The following is a 12,252-nucleotide window of genomic DNA, read 5'->3' on the forward strand; positions in this document are numbered from 1 at the left end:
TCGGTGAATTTAACCAAAAAACAATAAAAGACCCACCCCCCCATGATAATTTCTAGTCATCAGCCTCAGGAAGTATGAGCATGACTAAAACTAGTAAAATCAGGTAGAAGAAACGAAAACGGAAAAGCTGGGAAGGAAAGAATGGTCAGTAGGGTAATATCAGTATGATTGGCCTGTTGTCTTCTTCTCCAGTCGTGATCACCATGACTGTTTGTCCATCAAATGTGGCCATCCGATTCTCAATGCATGGTCTGCCTAAACTAAATGTATTGAGTTTGATTTACCTTTCCCTAGGGAATTAGTATTACCTAGGTATTGATACTAACAAATGTTCAGGGCAAAGTTTTGGGTAGAAATTGCACGTAGTTAATTCATTCGTATGTCAAATGGAACGATATTTCCTAGTGGCGTAGTCAAATGGAATCGATACACCCTGCATAAAACAGCCTTAATGAAGTTGAAAGTTTTATATATCTGAAACAGCCCGATAAATTGTGTTTTGTCGAATTATACACCCATATCAGAAACAAAAGTAGCCTTACTTGACCCGCACAAACCATTACATTTTTAAGGAGCAACTTAATATGACTGAAGTAAGATGGACACTAAGAGAGAAAAACAGTGTCACAGTCTAATCTGACTTCTTTTATACATTTGTCTCCACTTTTCGTAATGTTCAAACCCAAAGGAGATGCTTGAAATGTATTGATGTTACTCCTCACCACTAAAAAAGAGAATTTCGAAAATATTTTTCATCATTTGGAACAATACCATTCAGGAAACAAAACTATAATTCCATATAAGATGTCTAACATTGTCGTCCTATAGAAATTGTAGTTTAATTTCAAATTCAAATAACATAATGCAAACATTCTCGTCTTACAGTATTGCCTGATTGGCCGTCGTTCATAACTAAGGGTAGGAGTTTCGGTCTACATAACTCATGCCATTTTTACCAAATAAAGTATTACGTCGCTAATTTTTGCCTATTATTGTAGACTAGATATTCATTAATTGTAGGCAAACATGTTTACTTGGATTTTAGTTCAGGACATTATTTTTCCCCTTAGAAATTCGTGGTCTACATGACGGTTTCCATGTTTTTGGCTACGTTTTACTGAAGATCCTGCTCTTGTTTATGACTTAGAATGTTCTAACAAGGGACCCTCGTCCTGGTTGTCTTAGGTTTTTATATTAAGGCTGTTTAATCAGACTCGTTTATTCTAGTCTTAACATTCGAAGTGGCATCAGTGTTTTGGCTGTGCTCATTTTTAATTTGATATTTATTTATTTAAATTATTCATTGTAATTACTAAGATCTCTATCAATTTTTTCGGACTGAAGCACTAGATTGGGATTATTGTGATTTCATTTACAGACAAAGTAGATTACGTCATTGTCAAACGTCAAGACTGTTAGCACACCATCATTATTCCAGGCTGCTGGTACATCAGCACATTCAAGATTGGAATTCATTCGAAATGAAATAGGAACTCAATTGGAATACTCTACACTTTTATATTTGTAATGAAATGTTTAGGATCCTTTAGGAATGAATTCAAAACATAGAAGTTCTTTTCACATGTTCACAATGTATTCTAGAAAATAAATTATTTATTGACTTTTACTAAATTTGTTGGTTTTCTCCCTCTTCGTTTACTTAGTTTAAGACCATTTAGTCGTAACATAAAATTTGGGGCACTCGTCCTGGATATGAAAATTTTAAAAAAATATTCAGATAACTTTAATTAGCTTTTGAAATTTAAGATCAATTTGTTTTGGAATTATTTTAGTCCCTGGTATTTTAATTTCACATGTTTGATAAATCTTTAGTGAAAGCAACAAACTTTACAATGTCGTCTAAGATGGAGAACTTTATTTAATTCTACCCGGAAGGGTTCGAGTCCTTCAAAAAGGACAAATTGCTTCAGCTTGCGGGACTATATGATCTTTCTTTAATAAGAAAAAAGAAATATTAAAGCAATCATTTGCTCCAGTATCTGGTGGAAAATAATGTTTGGACAAATGTGCTTTGGATTCGATTAGCAAGTTTCTATGTGGCTCTTAAATGAAATTAAAAGAATAAATATTGAAAAACGAGATGGAAATAGAGTCCAGAAAGCTTCATCTTCAAACGAAATGATAGAAATCCAAACTCAGAAAGTGGAAAGAGAAATACCGTTGCAGAAAGATGAAAGGAAAGAGAAAACAAAATACAAAAGCAAAGAGAAAGACAAGAAAGAACAATCAACTGAAATTAAAACAACTAGAACTGGAAAGAGTAAAAAGCATCAATACCCATTTACACACAAGCTCAGTTTTTGAGGCTGCCTGAAATATTAGGTTAGTATCCATTTTCATGAAAAATCAAGTTGATAAATATTTTCTTCATTTTCAGAAAATTGCTGAAAACTTGAAATGGCCAAGAAAACATTGGATTTTGTTATTACAAAGTGTACTTATTAACAAAACGCTACCTTTCACTATCAGTACAACAATGCGCAAATTATGACATCGTTTAGGAAGACATCTACACAATGGTTTAGGAATTGTAGAAAAGAAACTGGACAAAGTGATGTCGCATGTGTACAACAGGAAAAAGAACGACAACTTGATTGGCCGTGCTCCACCAAGAACTATGATAATAATAAGGATGATCTCAAAAATCTCATATTGTTGAATAGTTCAAGAATTCCATCCATTGTAATACCAAAACCTATCTTGACGAGAAAAAGGTTGAAACTTTGAAATATTATTCCTTGATTCGCAATGTTTCATTTGTTAATGTCTTCCTCTCAGTAGCCTTTTGGTAAAACATCATCTCAGTCCCATATCAGTACTTCCAACGCTCAATCTGGCACAACTTTTAGGAATCAAACTTCTGATAAAACTGATCAAAAATCCTTATTTCGTCCTACGTGCACTTATTGTCGGAAGAAATGGTAAGTTATTTCTAATTTATATAGTCTGAAACTTAAGCAGCAATATAATGAAAGAGCTATTCCAAATGCTCTTATTTCTAAGAGGCCAAGATCATGGTCATTCATTGAAAGCAGTACATGTGTTGGGTCAAACGAGACTCAGTCTGATTTTATTAAGGACAATTATGAACCATTCATTTGAAAATTGTTATATCACTTATTGGTGATTATTATATGCTCATTTTTTCCCCGTTAACTTTACATTGTCAGAATCGTTCAGTATTAACCGGTACTGAACTCGCGGGACAATACACATATAGCATTCACGTGCATAAAATAACTACTTTCTATTGTAAACAAACAATGGACGCAGACTCCAGCTCTTTTGATTTGTACACAAATCATATACACTCGCGAAATATGCTCTTTACGTTGTGGTTGTTTAAATTTGTGTCTGAATGAACTAAAACAGATGTTTCGTGAACTGCCACATACCAGCTGCTTTGGTACATTCAGCGTTGATACAATGTTACGGATTTAGGCTAGCTACAGTATATAATAGACGGTCCTAACAAATAAAATACAACTGACAAGTCATGTACTCTCTTCTTTAGCTGGTGATAAGAATGGCAAAATAAAATATACTTACAGTTTTACATCCTGAATTTCCTCAAAATGTATTTTCTTAATTCTGCAAATCCGAATTACATGAGCCATGTCATCGGTTTTCAATCTTGATTACACATTTCGAAAGTGTGCAGTAAATTCGATGATCAGTGCAATTGCATCCTCCTTATTGCACTCAAAATGAAATAAGCATTAAATTCCATAGCGTCTTTTTGATAATTGCAATTGAAAGACTTCATATTTTTCAAACATTCAATGACAGAAACACATTTGCAGATGTCAACACGCTTCTCCCTAGCTTCTTAAATCTCATGTATTTAATGTGGAATCGTCACATACAAAACCAGTCCATAATCAGAAAATTTCCTAGAATCGAGAAAAATACAAAGATCTATTCTTTCCAGATCAAATGGAAAAGTTGTTGCAATGCACATTCATTCACAATATGACTCCAAATTTTAATTTTAACTAGACAAGCCATTTTCTTTTGAAAGTTATGTCGCGCGCGCGACTAAGTTCAAATTTATCTGGGCTGAGTTTAGTGCGCAGTAATAATGTTGATTTGTGTAATGATGAATATGCGCTTGTGTATTCAGTTTGGAATGCGGCATACATTCATTTACGTTGTTTCTTGCAGTGTATTTCGTTTGTATAATTAAACCTTAAGTAGAATTAAAAAAATGAGCATATAATAAAAAGGTTACTGCATTTGTGTGGGAAAATATGAACTCGTTTTGTCGGATTGATATACTACCCTCCCAAGGTCGTGCAGTATTCCATCCCAAAACTGGTTCATATTTTCCCATACAAATGCAGTAACCTATAATTATTCAAGGCCTTTCATAATTAAAATATTAAGGGACATACGAGATTGCCCGAGTATTTTATTATAATGTTATTTGCCTTTGTCTGAGAGGTCTTCTTATTTTGAAAGTGTTTGTATTCAGGGAGTAAAGTGCGGATTTGTTAACGAACCTCTCCATTATGCAAATTTGTCAAACTTCGTCTCAGGAGCCGTGACAGTAGGACCAGTGTGTGATATCTTTACCCAATGAGGATATTCATTTATTGCTAGGCAATGACCTAGCTGGAAATAAGGTTGTAAATCACTTGTAACTCACAAGCCTTGCTTGAATCAAAAAAGTATATCCTATTGAAAATGAAATCCCTACTTAATAACTAGCTTCAGTCGTTACTACAGCTATGGCAAAAATAATTCTTGATAATAATGTTGATCAGGAAATTATTCCTGAAGGTGAAACGTGTATTGGTTAGTCTTTTGTTGAAGTCACTTTTGCTCTAGGTATATATTAATCAAGAGGTATTGATCACAGTGATCCCCTGATCCCCTTTTAACTATGCATTCTCTTTATTATAATCAAGGTAACAAACGACAATCACTCATTCTCGTAAAGAAACAAGATCATAGGGTACTCTGTTTCAAAGGGGGATTAGCGAAACTGAAGCTACACAAATACTAGATTGTCATTTTGTGAAAAATGGGGTCCTTATCAGAAAAAAGAGAATTATTGAGGAACCCGCTCGTGATCAGTGTGCTTTCAAATTGTTGTTCCTCAGACCTATCGAAATTCTAAGTCTAGCCTATGAAACACCCTTGGCTAGTCATTTAGAAATTAAACAACTTATCACTATATCTTGAATGATTTTTATTGGCCAGAAATTAAAAATGTTGTTTCTAAATACTGTAGATCTTGTCATACTTGTCAAATGGTATAAAAATCCGATTAGAATATACATGAGGCTCATCTGTAACTAATTTCTGCATTTGACGAACCATTTAACAGCATACCTAAGACCAAGTCAGGCAACCAGTAGTAGTGGACAATAATTGTTGGGTCCACAATATTTCCAGAGGATAACCATTTGATGAATATTAAGATTAAACTCATAATTAAAGCTTTGATAAACTTTGCCTTACTGTTTTTGATATGATTTGGTCCGATTGCTTCGATACAGGAAAAGATTTGGATGATGGTGTTCATTTACTGGTGTTAGCTGTTACGAAATCAGTCCAAGAATTATTAGCTTTTTGTCTTTTTGTAATAGGATTTACACATACTGAACGTGGACAATTGAAGATATTAAAAAAGAAACATTTTTTGCAACTGAAGATTCAAAAATTAGTCGTTTTGACCATGTGTCTAATTTCAAATGCAAATTGTTAAAGGTTCGTGAAGTAGCTAGAAATAATCTTCACTCTACTTAGTCAAAAGTGAAATTAAGGTATGACAGAAATATAAAAGAATGTAGCTTTTACCCTGGCGATACAGTTCTGGCTCCCTTGACCATACCTCAAAATCCTCTTAAGGGTAAATAGTATGGTCGTTATGCAGTTGAGTTCAATGTAAGTGACTTCCATTATATCAATAAGACTCATAAGTGGAGGAAACAGAAATAACTTTGCCATATAAATATATTAAAGGAATATGTTTACAGAGATACTCCTGTTAATTATTCAATCAATTTAGTTGTTATAATAGCATGCAGGGATGATTGAAACGATGGCATGCAATCGGACTGTTGTGATTTTGGTTCAACCATTCTTCCGAATTTACAAATATTTATTAATCTGGACCAGAAACGTTCACATCTACAGGCACAATAAAAGTGTGAACGACAACATATATTATGTGAGAATGAGCACTTCTTTCCAGATCTTCAAACACGAACAAAGAAAATCTATCATGAAGCTGATAGAGTAGATTCTACTCATGCGAAACAGCATTCTTACATGATAAATCCTCTCAAATATAAATATTTTAAATCCGAAATTCGATAGTTGCTGGAGAACGATTTCATAGATTGAAGAAAAATAATTGGAGTTCACCATGTATTCTTGCAATGAAACCATGTTTACCAACTACAGAAAAGTGAACAGTGTCATCAAAACAGATTCATTTATATTGCCAAGAACCGATGATTGTATTGACAAAATTGGAAATGAAAAATATGTCACCAACTTTGACGTTTTCAAAGGATTTTGGCAAATTCTGTTTACGGAAAGAGCTGAGAAAAGTTCGGCATTTGCAACTCCAGAGGGACATTATCAATAAAAAGTGATGACGTTTGGTACGAAGGCTTCTCCTTCAGCTTAATGAACATGATAATATCTGGTCTAGATATTCAGGATGCTTGCATAATCTACAACGACACATGGAAAGAAAACTTGCAAACCATTTGCAAATAATTTGATAGACTAGTTAAAGCGAAGTGGACAATTAATTTAGGTAAAGGTGAGTTTTGCCATGCTAGTGTTACATTTTGGGACATATTGTGGATCACGGTCAAGTTAAACTTTTTAAAGTTAAGGTAAAGGCTATCTTTGAATTGCCTTTGTCTGTCAGTAAAATGTAACTGATGCCATTTTTGGCTATGTCTCGGTATTATCGGAAATGTTGTTCTAATTTTTCTATAATTGCTGAATCCATGACCAATTTTATTAGAAAGAAAACCAGTGTTCCTAGGTCTCACAAATGTCAGGAGGCTTTTGATAAATTAAAGGCGATATTTAAGAGTGCACAGGTTCTTTCATCTCCAGATTTCAGTCACCGATTTTAAATATCCGTTCAAACGAGTTATGTAGCGGCGGTTGGTGGAGTATTGATTTAACAAGACAAAAATGGCATGGATCATCAGGAGTGTCATTTTTATTAAACAAATTAAACCAGCACCAGAAAATCTATTCCATAATCGAGTAGCAATGTTTGGCTTAGATATTGGCCTTGCAACATTCCGAAATATATATAATAGTTCAGCCCCTTCTCAGATTATTGTGTTCAGTGACCACTGCTCAATTACCTTCATTAACAAAATGAAGACACAAATCAGCGAATGTTACGATGTAGTTTGATCCTGCAGGAATATAGCATTGACATTAGGCACATCAAGGGAATATATAATCTAATCGCAGATGCACTTTCCCATGTATAGAAATAATATATTCCTTGGTGTACATTTTGTGTTATTCAAAATACATCTATGTTATCTTAATTATTATAGCAGCGTATATATATTTTGATTAATATATGAAAGAAAACTTTCTTGTATAACATTTTTCTTTATGAGGGATGTGTTATATATCTATAATTTGTGTTGTGGTTTATTTTTGTCTATAACTGAAATGAGTTTGGGCCTACATGACTAATGCAATGTTTGTAAACAAAATATTGCATTGGTGTTCTTTCTCCGTGATTATTGATCATATTTAAGATAATAATTACTTGAAGGTAGACGTTTATACTTGGATTTGAGTTCAGGACATTGGGTTTCCCATCTGAAATGTTCTTTACTAAAATTTTGGTGACGGGCATTATCTTGTTTATAACTTAGAATGTTCTAGAAATGAACTTTTACACTCCTCCTGGTCGTTTTATTTTATCCTAAGTTTTTATATTAAGGTTGTTTACATCACAATTAATTCCTAATTTTACATCTGAAGTGGAATAAGTCTTTTAGTTTAATCAGTTTTAATTTGAGATTATTTATTTATTTAAATTATTTATTAGAATGACAATGTGCTCATTAAAACCTTCGGACTAAATCATTACTTGGGATTATTGTGAATTCATTCAGAGACATTTTGGATTATATCAGTGTGATAATCAAGACTGTTAGCAAATCAACACTATTCCAAGCTACTGGTAAAGCACATTCACCGCCAGAATTTATTAAAAATATTCTATATTTGTAGACCTGTGATAGAACTTTTAGAACTATTTGAGATTTAATCCATAATACTTTAGGCTTTTTCTAAATTGTTACTTTGTATTCTAGGCAAATACATTATTTGCTGAATTTTGCTAGACTTGTTGGTTTTCGCTCATTTATGTTACTTAGTTTCAGACCATTAAGTTGTAACAGTAGGCTATAGGGTTTGTTCGTTAGATTCAGGGTCAAAGCAAGTCTCTCTCTCTCTCTCTCTCTCTCTCTCTCTCTCTCTCTCTCTTCTATAGGTGTAAAACAATAAGAACAAAAAGGAGAGCTTTTGGCCTATATTATATATAAAGGTAAGACTTATTTATGTTATTTGGAGAGTTGAGAAATGTGCATGCATCCGATATATGATTTAGTTTATATATGTGTTGATGGATGGAGGAAATCTGGAACGCAAACTATATGGCTATAGCTCACGAGCAGTCCCATAGTAACATTGTGCGATATGGATTTTGTTGTAATATGCACGGAAGTTATTATATTTATTTTGAGTGTATTCAAATTGTGACTAGAGGACAAATCTAGTTGCTAATTTTAAAAGATTTTCGATCATATCAGCATGATTTGTCTTTTCAGGGTCATACTAGCGATTCCTCCATTGAACCTCCATCATCAGGTACTGAGAGAATCCTTGCCCTCCGGCTGTCAACATCCTTAGGCCCGGTCAACATCTTTAGCATGTATGCCCCAACCCTCTGCTCCACCTACGAGGAGAAAGACAAGTTTTATGAGCCTCTGGATCAGGCAATATCCAGTATCCCCAACAACGAAAGCCTTTACTTACTAGGAGACTTCAATGCTAGAGTGGGAGCTGACCATGAAGCCTGGTCCACCTGTCTCGGTTTTTACAGAAGGGGTAAGATCAACGAGAATGGTCATCGACTGCTGCAGATGTGCTGCTCCCGCAGCTTATGTGTGACCAACACTTTCTTCAAATGCAAGGAGATCCATCAGGTGTCGTGGAGACACCCACGTTCACGCCACTGGCACCAGCTAGACCTCGTCATCACCAGGCGTGCAGAACTGGCCAGTGTCCTCCTCACCCGCAGCTACCACAGTGCCGATTGTGACACGGACCATTCCCTCGTGGCCAGGAAGGTGCGAATATTACCCAAGAAGCTGCACCACACCAAGAAGAAGGGTCACCCACGCATCAACACCTGCTGTGCAAGCAACCCAGAAAAAACACTGCAGTTCATCAGCAAACTGAAGGAAGCCCTCACCAAAGTGACACCTGATGACACCATTGACTCCAAGTGGTCCCATATCCGTTACTCTGTGTACAATTCAGCCATCACAGCTTACGGGAAGAGGGAGCGAAAGAATGTCGACTGGTATGAGGCAAACTGGGAGGAGATGGAGCCCATGACTGAGGCAAAGAGGAAAGCCCTCCTGGCATACAAGGCTGCACCTAGCCCCAGAACACTACAAGCCCTCAGGATTGCAAGGAACAACGCCCAGAAGACTTCCCGCCGCTGTGCCAACACCTACTGGCTGAATCTTTGCAACAGTATACAGACAGCTGCTGACACCGGGGATACAAGAGGAATGTATGAGGGTATCAAAAAGGCGACAGGCCCCCCCCCCCGTTACAAGACCACCCCCCTCAAGTCCAAGACGGGCGAAGTCATCACAGACCAGGGGAAACAACTGCAGCGATGGGTTGAGCACTATCTCGAGCTATATGCAACCCAAAACAATGTCACTGGAACTGCCCTGGACACCATTCCAGACCTGCCTGTCATGGAGGAGCTAGACACACAGCCCACACTGGAAGAGCTCGGAAAAGCCATCGATTGCCTTACCTGTGGGAAGGCTCCTGGAAGCGACGACATTCCGCCTGAAGTCCTCAAGAGCGGAAAACCAGCACTGCTCCAGCCCATACACACACTCCTCTGCCTTTGCTGTGAACAGGGATACATCCCACAGGACATGCGTGACACCAACATCGTCACTTTGTACAAAAACAAAGGAGACCGTAGCGACTGCAACAACTATCGGGGCATCTCCCTCCTCAGCATCGTTGGAAAGGCTTTCGCCCGTGTTGCCTTGGCGCGCTTGCAGATCCTAGCCTTCCGCGTCTACCCAGAGTCCCAGTGTGGATTTCGAGCCGGCAGGTCAACTGTAGACATGATCGTCTAACTACGTCAGCTGCAGGAGAAATGTCGCGAGCAGCAGATGCCCCTCTACATTGCCTTCATAGACCTGACGAAGGCGTTTGACCTGGTTAGTCGGAGTGGACTCTTCAGACTCCTGCAGAAGATCGGCTGCCCCCCACGTCTGCTTGCCGTCATCATGTCGTTCCACGAGAACATGCACAGCTCAGTGTGCTTCAATGGCGCAACATCTGAAGCATTCCCAGTCATCAGCGGAGTCAAACAACGCTGTGTCCTTGCACCGACGCTCTTTGCCGTCTTCTTCTCCATGCTTCTCCAGTATGCATTCAAGGACTGCAGCGAGGAAGTGTGCATCCATACCAGGGCTGACGGCAAGCTGTTCAACATCGCCCGTCTCCGTGCTAAGACTAAAGTCACAGAGGTACTCATCCGTGAATTGCTCTTCGCCGACGATGCAGCCTTGACATCACACACGGAAGATGGACTGCAGTAGCTGGTATGCCGCCTCTCCCATGCTTGTAAGGAATTTGGACTGACCATCAGTTTGAAGAAAACGAACGTCATGGCGCAGGACGCAGACTCCCCTCCCTATCTCACCATCGATGGGTACAACTTGGAAGTTGTCGAGAACTTCACATACCTCGGGTCTAACATCACCAGCTCACTCTCCATTGATTCTGAGGTGAACGGCAGGATTGCCAAGGCAGCAGCAGTGATGGTCAGACTTAACCAGAGAGTCTGGAACAACCCCAACCTCACAGAGAAGACCAAACTGCGTGTCTACCAAGCCTGCGTACTCAGCTCACTTCTCTACAGCAGCGAAACATGGACCACCTATGCAAGACACGAGAGGAAACTCAACAGCTTCCACCTGAGATGACTGGGGCGCATTCTGCACATCCAGAGGCAGGACAACGTACCCAACAGAGGTTCTAGAACGCGCGAACATGAACAGCATGTTCTCCATTCTCAAATAGAGGCGCCTTCACTGGCTTGGCCATGTCAAAAGAATGGACGCATTCCCAAGGACCTGTTATATGGGGAGTTAGCAGAAGGTGCACGACCAACTGGACGACAACATCTGCGCTACAAAGATGTTTGCAAGAACGATATGAAGACGGCAAAGATCAATGTCAACTACTGGGAGAGCTGTGCAAACAACCGTTCCAGCTGGCGCCTAGCTGTCAGGCAGGGAGTTCAAAACGCAGAGGAAGAGAGAAGAATAAAACAAGATGAAAAGAGAGCTAGAAAGAAGGATAGACAAAAGCTTACTTTGGAGCTACGCCATCATCTCCCGTAGACGGACGGATGCCAAGAAGAACTAGCGATTCCAGTAATTATTTATTTGTCTTTGAGTAAGATGATACTTTTCTTCCAGCAGAGGGAAGTAAAGACCACAGATAATTGTGCAAATGATCTCAGAATTACTCCCGTTTGACCATTACAGTCTACAATACAATATTTTTATCAGACAGATGGTACACGTTACATACTATTTGCTCTTTCTTAGTTTGATATGTCTACGCGTTAACATTTCACGTTCTCTCACTCTGGTCCATATAAGTTCATGAAATACTTGATCTTTATTCTCATTCATGATTGGTTGCGATCGTGGAAATTTTCTCTCGCCCCGCATCGTGGAAGCACTTTATTTTAATATTACTATTAATAATATGGCACTTTCTGCTCGGCATCCAAATGGACATTGGAAAAACAATATATATCTTGCGTGGCCTTTTCAATTTCATATTTGTTTTCTGATATTTTAAATTCGAAATTGATAAAATCATCTGAGATGGTTAATGGGAATTAGTTATCTTTCTGAATATCTTTGTAAACAATGATCAACAACA

The sequence above is a fragment of the Sinohyriopsis cumingii genome, chromosome 2, assembly GCF_028554795.1.
Source record: "Sinohyriopsis cumingii isolate HCF-2022 chromosome 2, ASM2855479v2, whole genome shotgun sequence".
Lineage (NCBI taxonomy): Eukaryota > Metazoa > Mollusca > Bivalvia > Unionida > Unionidae > Sinohyriopsis > Sinohyriopsis cumingii.